Source organism: Oncorhynchus kisutch, linkage group LG8 (genome assembly GCF_002021735.2).
Source record: "Oncorhynchus kisutch isolate 150728-3 linkage group LG8, Okis_V2, whole genome shotgun sequence".
In the NCBI taxonomy this organism is placed as follows: domain Eukaryota; kingdom Metazoa; phylum Chordata; class Actinopteri; order Salmoniformes; family Salmonidae; genus Oncorhynchus; species Oncorhynchus kisutch.
Window position 1 is genome coordinate 39,646,028 of NC_034181.2, and position 11,805 is coordinate 39,657,832.

The 11,805-nt window shown below is 38.6% G+C and overlaps 1 long non-coding RNA gene across 1 annotated transcript; it reads right to left on the reverse strand.

The window, feature by feature from the left end:
- Positions 1-9,554: 9,554 nt before the first annotated feature.
- On the reverse strand, positions 9,555-11,805 carry LOC116374851 (uncharacterized). Its single transcript, XR_004210817.1, has 3 exons — positions 11,772-11,805; positions 9,920-10,080; positions 9,555-9,785 (listed from the first exon to the last, which is right to left on the reverse strand). It is a non-coding gene; the product is annotated as an uncharacterized LOC116374851 (long non-coding RNA).

Consider the following 11,805-nt stretch of genomic DNA (forward strand, 5'->3'; position numbering starts at 1 on the left):
TATTTTCCCAGTCAGAGCTTGTTTTTTCCAGAGTTTCCAGTTGTCTTGAACTCACTGAAATCAGATTTCCCAGTTTTGAGTTTCCAGTTGTTTTGAGCTCGGCAGAAGTCATGCTGCATTGACATCATGGCCAATGTTGAATGTTTATCCTTTTAAGCTTGGAAAACAGTCCTTCAGGCTGCGGACCACACACCCACTCCACTGAATAGCAGGCTAGTGTTTGCTTTGCAATGCTTGCAGTTAGCTACTGATTCCTTCAAACCACTCATTGTTGGATTTGCAATTTCCAATTTGTTGTATGATGTTGACAGTCCAATCAAAGCTGCTGTAGATATAATGTGATTTTAATGTAAATTCAATGTAAATTGTCCAGGTGGCCATTGGATTAATTGTTCAGCAGTCTTATAGCTTGGGGGTGGAAGCTATTAAGGAGCCTTGCCGTGCGGTAGCAGTGAGAGCAGTCTATGTCTGGAGTCGATAACAATTTTTTGGCCTTCCTCTGACATCGCCTGGGAAATATAGGTCCTGGACGGCAGGAAGCTTGGCCCAGTGATGTATTTGGCCGTACGCACTACCCTCTGTAGCGCCTTACGGTCAGATACCGAGCAGTTGCCATACCAGGCAGTGATGCAACCGGTCAGGATGCTCTCGAGGGTGCAGCTGTAGAACGTTTTGAGGATCTGGGGACCCATGCCAAATCGTTTAAGTCTCCTGAGGGGGAAAAGGTGTTGTCGTGCCCTCACCATGACTGTCTTGGTGTGTTTGGACCATGATAGTTTGTTGGTGATGTGGATACCAAGGAACTTTAAACTCTTGACCCGCTCCAGCCCTGTCGATGTAAATAGGGGCCTGTTCAGGCCCTCCTTTTCCTATAGTCCACAATCATCTCCTTTGTCTTGCTCACAATGAGGGAGAGGTTGTTGGCCTGGCACCACACTGACAGGTCTTTGACCCCCTCGCCTACCACTGTTGTGTCATCAACAAACTTAATGATGTTGTTGGAGTCGTGTTTGGCCATGCAGTCGTGGGTGAACAGGGAGTATAGGAGGGGACTAAGCACGTACCCCTGAGGGGAACCGGTGTTGAGGATCAGCGTGGCAGATGTGTCAGGAAGTCAAGGATCCAGTTGCAGAGGGAGGTGTTTAGTCCCAGGGCCCTTAGCTTAGTGATGAGCTTTGTGGGCATTATGATGTTGAACGCTGAGCTGTAGTTAATGAACAGCATTCTCACATAGGTGTTCCTTTTGTCCAGGTGGGAAATGGCAGTGTGGAGTGTGATTGAGATTGTGTCATCTGTGGATCTGTTGGGGCGTATGCGAATTGGAGTGGGCCTAGGGTTTCCGGGATGATGGTGTTGATGTCAGCCATGACCAGCCTTTCAAAGCACTTCATGGTTACCGACAGTTGGTCCGCGCATGCTCTGAGTACACATCCTGGTAATTCGTCTGGCCCTGTTGCCTTGTGAATGTTGACCTGTTTAAAGGTCTTGCTCACATCGGCTACGGAGAGCATGATCACACAGTGGTCTGGAACAGCTGGTGCTCTCATGCATGCTTCAGTGTTGCTTGCCTCGAAGCAAGCATAAAAAGCATTTAGCTCGTCTAGTAGGCTCGCATCACTGGGATGCTTGTGGTTGGGTTTCCCTTTGTACTTGTAGTCCATAATAGTTTGCATGCCCTGCTACATCTGATGAATGTCAGAGCAGGTGTAGTAGGATTCAATCTTAGTCCTGTATTGACACTTTGCCTGTTTGCGTATATTGCCTGTAATCCATGGCTTCTGTTTGGGATATGTACGTAGAGTCACTGTGGGGACGACGTCCTCAATGCACTTATTGATGAAGCCGGTGAGGAGCGCCGCTTCTGGATGAGCATTTTCTTGTTTGCTTATGGCCTTATACAACTCATTGAGTGCGGTCTTAGTGCCAGCATCGGTTTGTGGTGGTATATAGACAGCTACGTATATAGATGAAAAATGTATGGGTAGATAGTGTGGTCTACAGGTTATCATGAGGTACTCTACCTCATGCGGCCAATACCTCAAGACTTCTTTAACATTAGACATCGTGCACCAGCAGTTATTGACAAATAGACAGACACCCCCACCCCTCGTCTTACCAGACGTAGCTACTCTGTCCTGGCGATACACAGAAAAACCAGCCAGCTCTATGTTATCCATGTCGTTGTTCAGCCACGACTCGGTGAAACATAAGATATTACAGTTTTTAATGTCCCACTGGTAGGATAGTCTCGACCGTAGATCCTCGAGTTTGTTTTCCAGTGATTGCATGCTGGTCAACAGAACTGATGGTTATGGCAATTTACTCACTCGCCTACGAATCCTAACAAAGCATCCCAACCTTCTCCCTCAGTTTCAGAAAAGCATAAAAGCATTGCACTTCTTCTCTCAATTTCCTCGACCTCACTATTTTTAACTTGAAACTACACTTGAAACGAGTATTTTTCACAAACCTCTCAGTTGGAACAGGCTCCTAAGGTATTATAGTAATCATCCTAAATCTCTAAAATGCAACATTCCTACTGGTCAATTCCTTAGACGAAGGTGAAACTTCGTCTAAAGTACAGATAAAAAGCATGATCCTCAAACACTGGCACATTCTCCCATGATCCCTCGCTCAAAGACTTTGCGTCCAACCCTCCCCTGCATTGCTTTATCAGAGACCGTGTGGTGCACAGTGCTCTCGAATCCTGCACCTGCACCCTCTACCTGGCTCCCAGGTGCCCCTAATGATTTCTACCGCTGCAGTCATTGTACATATTGTTCCAACTCAAGTGAGACAAAAGTATTCTATCACCCATGCTCGGGTAAAGAATACAAGATAAATTACTTCATAAATTGTAGTACAACACATTTAGTTTACATGCTCAAATGCCCAGGTGGGCTAGTTTACATTGGTCAGATGAAATACATGCTCAAATTAAAAATAGCTGAACACAAAACAGCTATCCGCACCAAAAATATTGACTATAGACACTATGTGAATGCCATACATAGCTCAGCCTCAACCGTGAAATTCTGGGGAATTGACAAAGTTCCACTTTGTTCCAGAGGGGGCAATACTTTATCAAAGGGGTCCTTATTACAATGTAATTACATGTGTAATTACACTGTAACAAGTATTGTAGTTAATTGAAATAACTCATAGTTAAACTGTAATAACAGGTAGCTGGTGGTAATTGCAGTCTGTAATTACAGAGGTGTAACAACAAATGCTTGTTACAACTGGGCAAGTTTCACTAAATTCACCAATTTTGTGTTTTGTTTATTCTCAGCTGCATTCGATTCAGTAACAACTGTCACAAAGTTGTAATCTCTCTTGAACAGATGTCCAACATTAAAAGGGTTGGGGGCTCAATACAGTCTTATTGCCAAGCCTTGAATACACACTCTTCAAAATAACCATTCAATGCTGTTGCTAGCAGTTGCCCCCCAAAAGTGTATCATCTGGGTTAATTTGGTTAAGTTTACAAAAATAGATCAGGTATAGGTCGGGGCGGCAGCGTAGCCTAGTGGTTAGAGCATTGGCCTAGTAACCGAAAGGTTGCAAGTTCAAATCCCCGAGCTGACAAGGTACAAAATCTGTCGTTCTGCCCTTGAACAGGCAGTTAACCCACTGTTCCTAGGCCGTCATTGAAAATAAGAATTTGTTCTTAACTGACTTGCCTAGTAAAATAAAGGTTAAACCTCACTGACTGGGGTCTACCATACGGGTGTCATCCCAGATTTTATTTTTAAAGACTTATAATTAATGTGTATGTTGCCCACAACCTGAACCTCATTGCCATGAAAATGGGAGGATAAACCCACTTGTACACCACAGAGTGCATGTACCATCTGCATAAGATTTAGCTAGTTAAAATGAAGTGTATCTTGAGGGGTACTTATTTGTAATTAATGTGTACTTATATAGTACATTGCCCATCCTGACAACCTGCCATCCAAGTGGGAAGATAAACACAATAGTACATGTAATATCTGCCTATGTACAATGTAATTACTAGGTGTTACACATGATTTAGCTAGTTAGAATTAAGTGCATCTTGAGGGGTACATACTTGTAATGATTGTGTACCTGCATAGTATGTTATCTACATATATATAGTTACCTATGAGCAAATACCATATACTTACTTAATACTCATTACCAAGTGAAAACAAACCAAAGATGAGCTTGTACTTTAAGACAACTTTATTGCAACATGTAAAAATACCTTATATTTCGTCATCCATGATTCACCATATTATATTTTGAAAGAGGAAGCTAAATATTTTAAGCATATGTTAAATTTTCAGTCTCCTCCATTTCCACTGAATGATGTTAACTGTATGGAATTCTTTTCTAATAATAATAATAATATTATTATTATAATATTAATGTAATATTAACAAATTTACAGAAAGAACTGTGTGAAAGCCAGCTTACAGAAGAGGAACTTTTTGAGGCAATAAAATATTTTCAGTCTGGAAAAACACCAGTAGAGGTATATCAGACCTTTTTTTGATGTACTCAAAGATTGAACATTGATGATACCAGGCCTGGTCTTCATAGCAGATTTTGAAAAGGTGTTTGATAAAGTACGACTAGAATTTATATATAAATGCCTTGATTACTTTAATTTTGTTGAATCTCTTATACGATGGGTTAAAGTTATGTACAGCAACCCCAGATGTAAAATAATAAATATTGAGCTTTTAAGAGGAGTAAAACAAGGCTGTCCGTTGTCTCCATATCTATTTATTATGGCCATTGAAATGCTAGCTATTGAAATTAGATCCAACAAGAACATCAAGAGGTTAGAAATCCAGGGGATAAAAACAAAAGTGTCAATGTATGTTGATGACTCTAGTTTTTTCTTAAGCGCGCAATCTGGATCCCTGTACAGTCTCATTGAAGATCTTGATCACTTTTCTAGCCTCTCGGGATTAAAACCTAATTATGACAAGTGTACCATATTCTGTATTGGATCGTAAAAGAAATGTGTTTACACTACCTTGTAGTTTACCAATAAAATGGGTGGATGGTGAATTAGACATACTTGGTATTCACATCTCAAAAAATATGAATTAACTTACCACAATCAATTTCAATAGAAAGTTAGCAAAAATAGATAAGATTCTGCCACCATGGAGAGGTAAATACTTGTCTATTTATGGAAAAATCACATCGATTAACTTTTTGGTCCTATCTTACTTACTTATTAATGGCACTGCCTACTTCAGACGACTCGTTTTTTAAATCATATGAGCAAAAAATATGTCATTTTATTTGGAATGTTATGCCAGACAAAATTAAACATGCCTATTTATATAATGAACATGAGTTTGGGGGGGCTAAAATTATTAAATATTAAAGCTTTAAACCTCTCACTAAAGCTTCACTCATACATAAGTTATACTTAAACCCAAAATGGTTCTCCAGTAGATTATTCAGAAAGGCTCATCCTTTGTTCAAAAATTGCCTTTTTGCCTTTATACAGAGTACAACTTCTCATTTCCGACTAATTGAAAATGAAATTTTGTTTAAAGTATCGCCCTTTCTTAAACAAGCCATACAAAGCTGGTTACAATTTCCGTTTTATCCTCCAGAAAAGATATAACAAATATTACAACAAATGTTATGATTGAACTCAAATATAATAATAATATTTAATATAATTTCTCTGCTGCCAATGACTGGAACGAACTACAAAAATCTCTGAAACTGGAAACACTTATCTCCCTCACTAGCTTTAAGCACCAACTGTCAGAGCAGCTCACAGATTACTGCACCTGTACATAGCCCACCTATAATTTAGCCCAAACAACTACCTCTTTCCCAACTGTATTTTATTTATTTATTTATTTTGCTCCTTTGCACCCCATTATTTGTATTTCTACTTTGCACATTCTTCCATTGCAAAACTACCATTCCAGTGTTTTACTTGCTATATTGTATTTACTTTGCCACCATGGCCTTTTTTGCCTTTACCTCCCTTCTCACCTCATTTGATCACATCGTATATAGACTTGTTTACACTGTATTATTGACTGTATGTTTGTTTTACTCCATGTGTAACTCTGTGTCGTTGTATCTGTCGAACTGCTTTGCTTTATCTTGGCCAGTTCGCAATTGTAAATGAGAACTTGTTCTCAACTTGCCTACCTGGTTAAATAAAGGTGAAATAAAATAAAAAAATAAAAAATAATGATAAAAAAAAAACATTCTTAATGGATTTAAAAAATAAAATTGTATTATATTTATGAATGATATTATGAATAGAAACGGAAGAGTGACGTCACATATGCAGCTATCAAAACTATATGGGAATATTTCTAATTGCACAACCAAAAGCATTACCACAAAAATGGAGGAGACGTGGAAAAGGGAGAAGGTAGGGAACTTGTTTGCCTGCCATGTGTTAAAGATACAAATTGGCTGAATGAACTGGCATAAATAGAAAAATATACCAGTTTACTTTGAGGACAAAAATGTTGACAGCTGCGCCATACAGCTGCAAAATAAATAGGAAGAGATTTTCGATGTACCAATTCCATGGCACATGGTTTATGAACTGGTACAAAAAACTACACTTGATTCAACACTTAGAGTTAATTAAATGTAAATTATTATATACAATTCTTGCCACCAACAGAATGCTATATATACAGTGGGGCAAAAAAGTATTTAGTCAGCCACCAATTGTGCAAGTTCTCCCTCTTAAAGAAGAAGTTACAGGCCTGTGAGAGCCAGAAATCTTGCTTGTTTGTAGGTGACCAAATACCTATTTTCCACCATAATTTGCTAATAATTTAATAAAAAATCCTACAATGTGATTTTCTGGATATTTTTTTCTCTCATTTTGTCCGTCATAGTTGAAGTGTACCTATGATGAAAATTACAGGCCTCTCTCATCTTTTTAAGTGGGAGAACTTGCACAATTGGTGGCTGACTAAATACTTTTTTGCCCCACTGTATGGGGTATACAACAATCTCAGCTCTATAGATTTTTCTGGAAGAGACAGAATCAATATATAATTTATTCTGGTATTGCCCCTATATAGCTTGTTTCTGGTCACAAGTTCAGGAATGGTTAAAAAAGCACAACATTCACTTAAAAGTAACCTTACAAATAGCAGTGTTGGGCGATTTGGAAAGCCATAGTCAGTCAATAAAGGTTTTCATCTTTAGCTCACAATCTGTGGATACTATATGATTAGAAAAGTTACAAAAATGGTGTAAAACATTACAGCACAATTGAAAAATATATGGCACATGGAAACCAAACAAGGGTGGTCTATGGTGATAGGTAGGATGGGCTATCAATAAAATCAATAAATAAATAGGTGGGATGGGCTGAGGGGTGGCATTGTAGAGCTTATGTTTGTCACGCCTTGGTCTTAGTATTTTGTGTTTTCTTTAATTATTTGGTCAGGCCAGGGTGTGACATGGGTTATTGTGGTGTGTTTTTGTCTTAGGGGTTTTGTGGGGTGTCTACGTAGTCTATGGCTGCATGAGGCGGTTCTCATTCAGAGTCAGGTGATTATCGTTGTCTCTGATTGGGAACCATATTTAGGCAGCCATATTCTGCCTAAATATTTCGTGGGTGATTGTTCCTGTCTTTGTGTTTGCACCAGATAGGGCTGTTTCGGTTTTCATTATTTCATTTAGTTAGTTTTGTAGTTTCTGTATGTATAGGTTTTCCTTCATGAATCATCATCACGCTGCATTTTGGTCTGATCCTGGTTCTACCTCTTCGTCAGAGGAGGAGATAGAAGAGAGCCATTACAATGTTTGGCAATGTATTAATGTTATGTGACTGCTTTATATAAACGTACCATGTATGTTAAATGTGTATGCAAAATGTATATGTAAAATGTATATATATATATGTAGCAGAAAAGCTTTGTCTACCGAAGAGGGGGGTGGTGGAGGGGTTATTAAGAAAAAATAAAAAAATAACCAATTTTCAAGCCCTGACCTCCTTAGCTACTGTTGCCTTCCAGGTCAAATGCACTGTTAAATAATTCAACAGTTAAAACACACAGAAATTATGTAAACCCCCCATTTTTGCCCTATCACTCATAAGCTTCCATGCATTCATTTAAAACAAAAGCTGGACCTGGGCCTAGGCATCAGACTTCAGAGTCCTTTATAGCAGAGTTGTGTCAGAGGTGGTTGGTTTTCAATTGGCTAACACTTATAACATGGTTTGAAGAATGTTGAGTCTGGATGCTATCAGAAACTTGAACATTTGTAATAAGCATGATAACAAGCATTCGATGTCACACCTCTGTAATTACAGACTGCAATTACCACCTGTTACATGTTGTTAATAGAGTAGCTATGAATTATTACACTTAATTACAATACTTGTTAGTGTAATTACATATGCAATTACACTGTAATAAGGACCCCTTAAAATAAAGTGTTACCCAATATTGTGAGGAAATTGTTACAGAGAGGCACTTAAGTTCAACTGCTTAGACTGCATCAAGCCAAAGGGTCTCAATGAACAGCTCTCTTTTTCATATTTTTTGTAAATATGTTTTTCTTTGTTTATTTCTCTGTCTTTTGCTGTTGAAATGGATTGTACAGTACAAGTCACAAGTTTGGACACACCTACTCATTCAAGGGTTTTTCCTTATTTTACCATTTTCTACATTGTAGAATAATAGTGAAGACATCATAACTATGAAGTAACACCTATGGAATCATTCAATAACCAAAAAAGTGTTAAACAAATCAAAAGATATTTTATATTTGAGATTCTTCAAATTAGTCATCCTTTGCCTTGATGACAGCTTTGCACACTCTTGGCATTCTCTCAACCAGCTTCATGAGGTAGTCACCTGGAATTTTCAGTCTGAGAAAGTTATTTCTGAGTTGCCCGTCGTCGTAAATGCAACATCACATACAACTTTACATATGAACCCGGAAGTATCGTCTGTAGCACCACCCATTGACCTTTTGTTATTTTGTGCAAATGTTAGCTATGTAGCTAGCATTTGGAACAACTAATTTGGAGTAAACTTGAGTGCCCCGTAGGCCTATGCATGTATCAATTGAAAAGTCACCTGAGGCTTGAGAGGAATGGGAGATGCAATAGAGGACGACTGGTAAAGACTGAACTGAACTGTGTGTGTGGTAAGCTTCCTGGCGCCCAGAGCTGCTGAGGTATCACCTCTGATCAAGCCATGATCAACTGCCCCTCTCCATCTTTGAAGGATGCTGCATGCACTCAGACCTGGCATTTATTGGTTGACCTAGCCAACTATAGCTAGGCTACTCATGATGGTGTATTACTAGTTCGTTTTTTGCTTTGAGATAGTTATGAAAAGCACTACAGAAATGTAATCTTGTTATTATTATTGGTTTACTTAGTTTAGTAGAGCGTAATCTTCACACAAAAAATGTAATACATGCAAGAGCAGTCTGCGGGTAATTTTTTTCTTTCAACTTAATTGTTACCATGCACCTTACACAAGATAGCTCTGATGTGCGAGTGCATTTTTTTAAATGTTGGAAGTAAAACACACCAACAGTAGATGTACTGGTATCAATTTTTTTATTTTATTACAAACAAACAGTTTTCAATGAGAAAACAGAAATCCACTTTGAGTTTAAAGGACTTCACCAAAAACAGAAGAACAGAAGAGATGATGACCGGTGGGGTGATAGAGTGAGAGCCCCTGCAGCGCCTCACCCATCCCCGCATACCACTTCCAGGATGTGGCTGTGGCCTCCCCTCCCTCCGTGCTGACTCCGGTGGGGGGAGCTTTCAACACCTGAAAAATATGGTAAGGATAGCTTTCAGCATCAAACATACTACATGTAAATCCCTGTAAAAGGTATTATGCCAATTGCAGTACATTTCTCTGGAATACGTGCACATTTCTAGCATGCATATTTTCACACTTACATGAATGTGCCAGTGAAGCATAGGAAATAGATGGGAAAGTGTTGTTGCTTCAGAGAAAAGGGGAACTTTATTAGCCAAGCACAGCAATAAGTGTAAGTATTTTGCTTCAGGTCCTCCCACTTCTTTTTCACCCATGCAGGTGATAGCTGCCCCTCCACCTCCTTCACAAAGATCGTGAAAAGACACAAGATCAAGTACAACATTAACCAAAACATGAGCAAAGTAGAGTTGTGTGAACTTTCTGTAGCTAGACTGACACATACTTTATCAAATTGCAGTGCCAAGGTGAAACAGTACACTCTTAGGGAGAAAAGGTGCCATCTAGAACATGAAAAGGTTATTCGGCTGTCCCCATAGGAGAAACCTTTGAAGAACCCTTTTTGGCTCCAGGTAGAACCCTTTTGGTTCCCAACCTGGTCTCAGAGTATTTCGCATTATTCTGTACGTAAATCCGAGTAAGTAGCTGAAAAGTTGCTAATTAGCTAAAATGCTAAAGTTCTCCATGATGGTATTCGAACTCGCAAACCTTTGGGTTGCTAGACATTTGCGTTATATGTTCACCCATCCACCCTGACCAACCATCCTACTTTCGTTTTTCATTAAGTAAGCATCTGTCTTATGTAACCATATGGTATGTAATATATCATACTAATTTGAACCCGGATTTACATTTACTTTGAGACCAGGCTGTGGTTCCAGGTAGAACCTTTTTGGAATCTATATACCTGGAACAAAAAATGGTTCTACCTGGAACTAAATAGGGCTCTCCTATGGGGACAGCCAAATAACCGTTTTGGAACTCTTTTTTTTCTAAGAGTGCCACGAGAGCAGCTTACCATTACTTTCACCATAACAGGTTATGTGCAATGAAACTAGCTAGCTAGGCTAATGTTAAATATGAAGTTGTTGCTCAACAGCAAGTATACCTGTAACTAATATTACTGTTCTAAAGCTAACTTCTAATCCTACTAGCGAAAGACAAGGCAGGCTGCAAATCTGCTTTCAAAGATGTAGCTACAATGAAATACTCATGATAATTTTTTATAACAAAAACGACTTACATTTGAGAACCACCGCAGAGGCTTCGGTATTCGCAATCTTCCAAGTTGTTTTGTTGTTTACTTGAAGAGATCTAGCTATTAAAACTTGCAGCCCCATTCTTCCAATGCATTGTGGCTGTGAATTTCCCTAAATGTATGCAGCGAATCCTACTAAATGAAAAGCCAAAAGGAGTATAACATCCTGGCATTTAAAACATATTCGATATTGGAAAATTCACATATTATAAAACTAAATTTTATCGCAAACTCAAACAGGCTACTATTTAGGATGTATTATGGGCATTCGGACACAGCCAAAGAGATTTACCTTCATTATGGGCATCTCAACAACTCCCATGTCGCTCATCATTTATGCAGCACACACACTTCAAGCTTTTGTTTTGCACACCCCACGTTTGGGTTACAATTTTTTTTCTTTTAAATCGCATATATAAACTTTGACTTCAGGTTTAGAGTTACTTAACGATGATACTTTTCACACCTTTTTGATTTCCGTGCACTTATATAATAAGCACTTGTATTATTATCTGATAATAAAGACTAATTCAGAATCATTTGAGGACTCATAACTTTATCCAAATTCATTTGAAAAGGAAAATAGTGCTAATTTCTGTTAGGCTACAATTTTGCCATTTCATACCACTGATACTCTAATTAGATACTAATTCAAAATTTCTGTCTATCATCACCGTTTTTCCAATTATCTCTTCGCATTGTATCCTCCATAGAAACTTGCTAATGAACTGCCTTGCTTATGGGAAGATAAAAATACAATGTATTTTTTAACTTACCATTGTAGGAGCTGCATTCATATTGGCACACAAA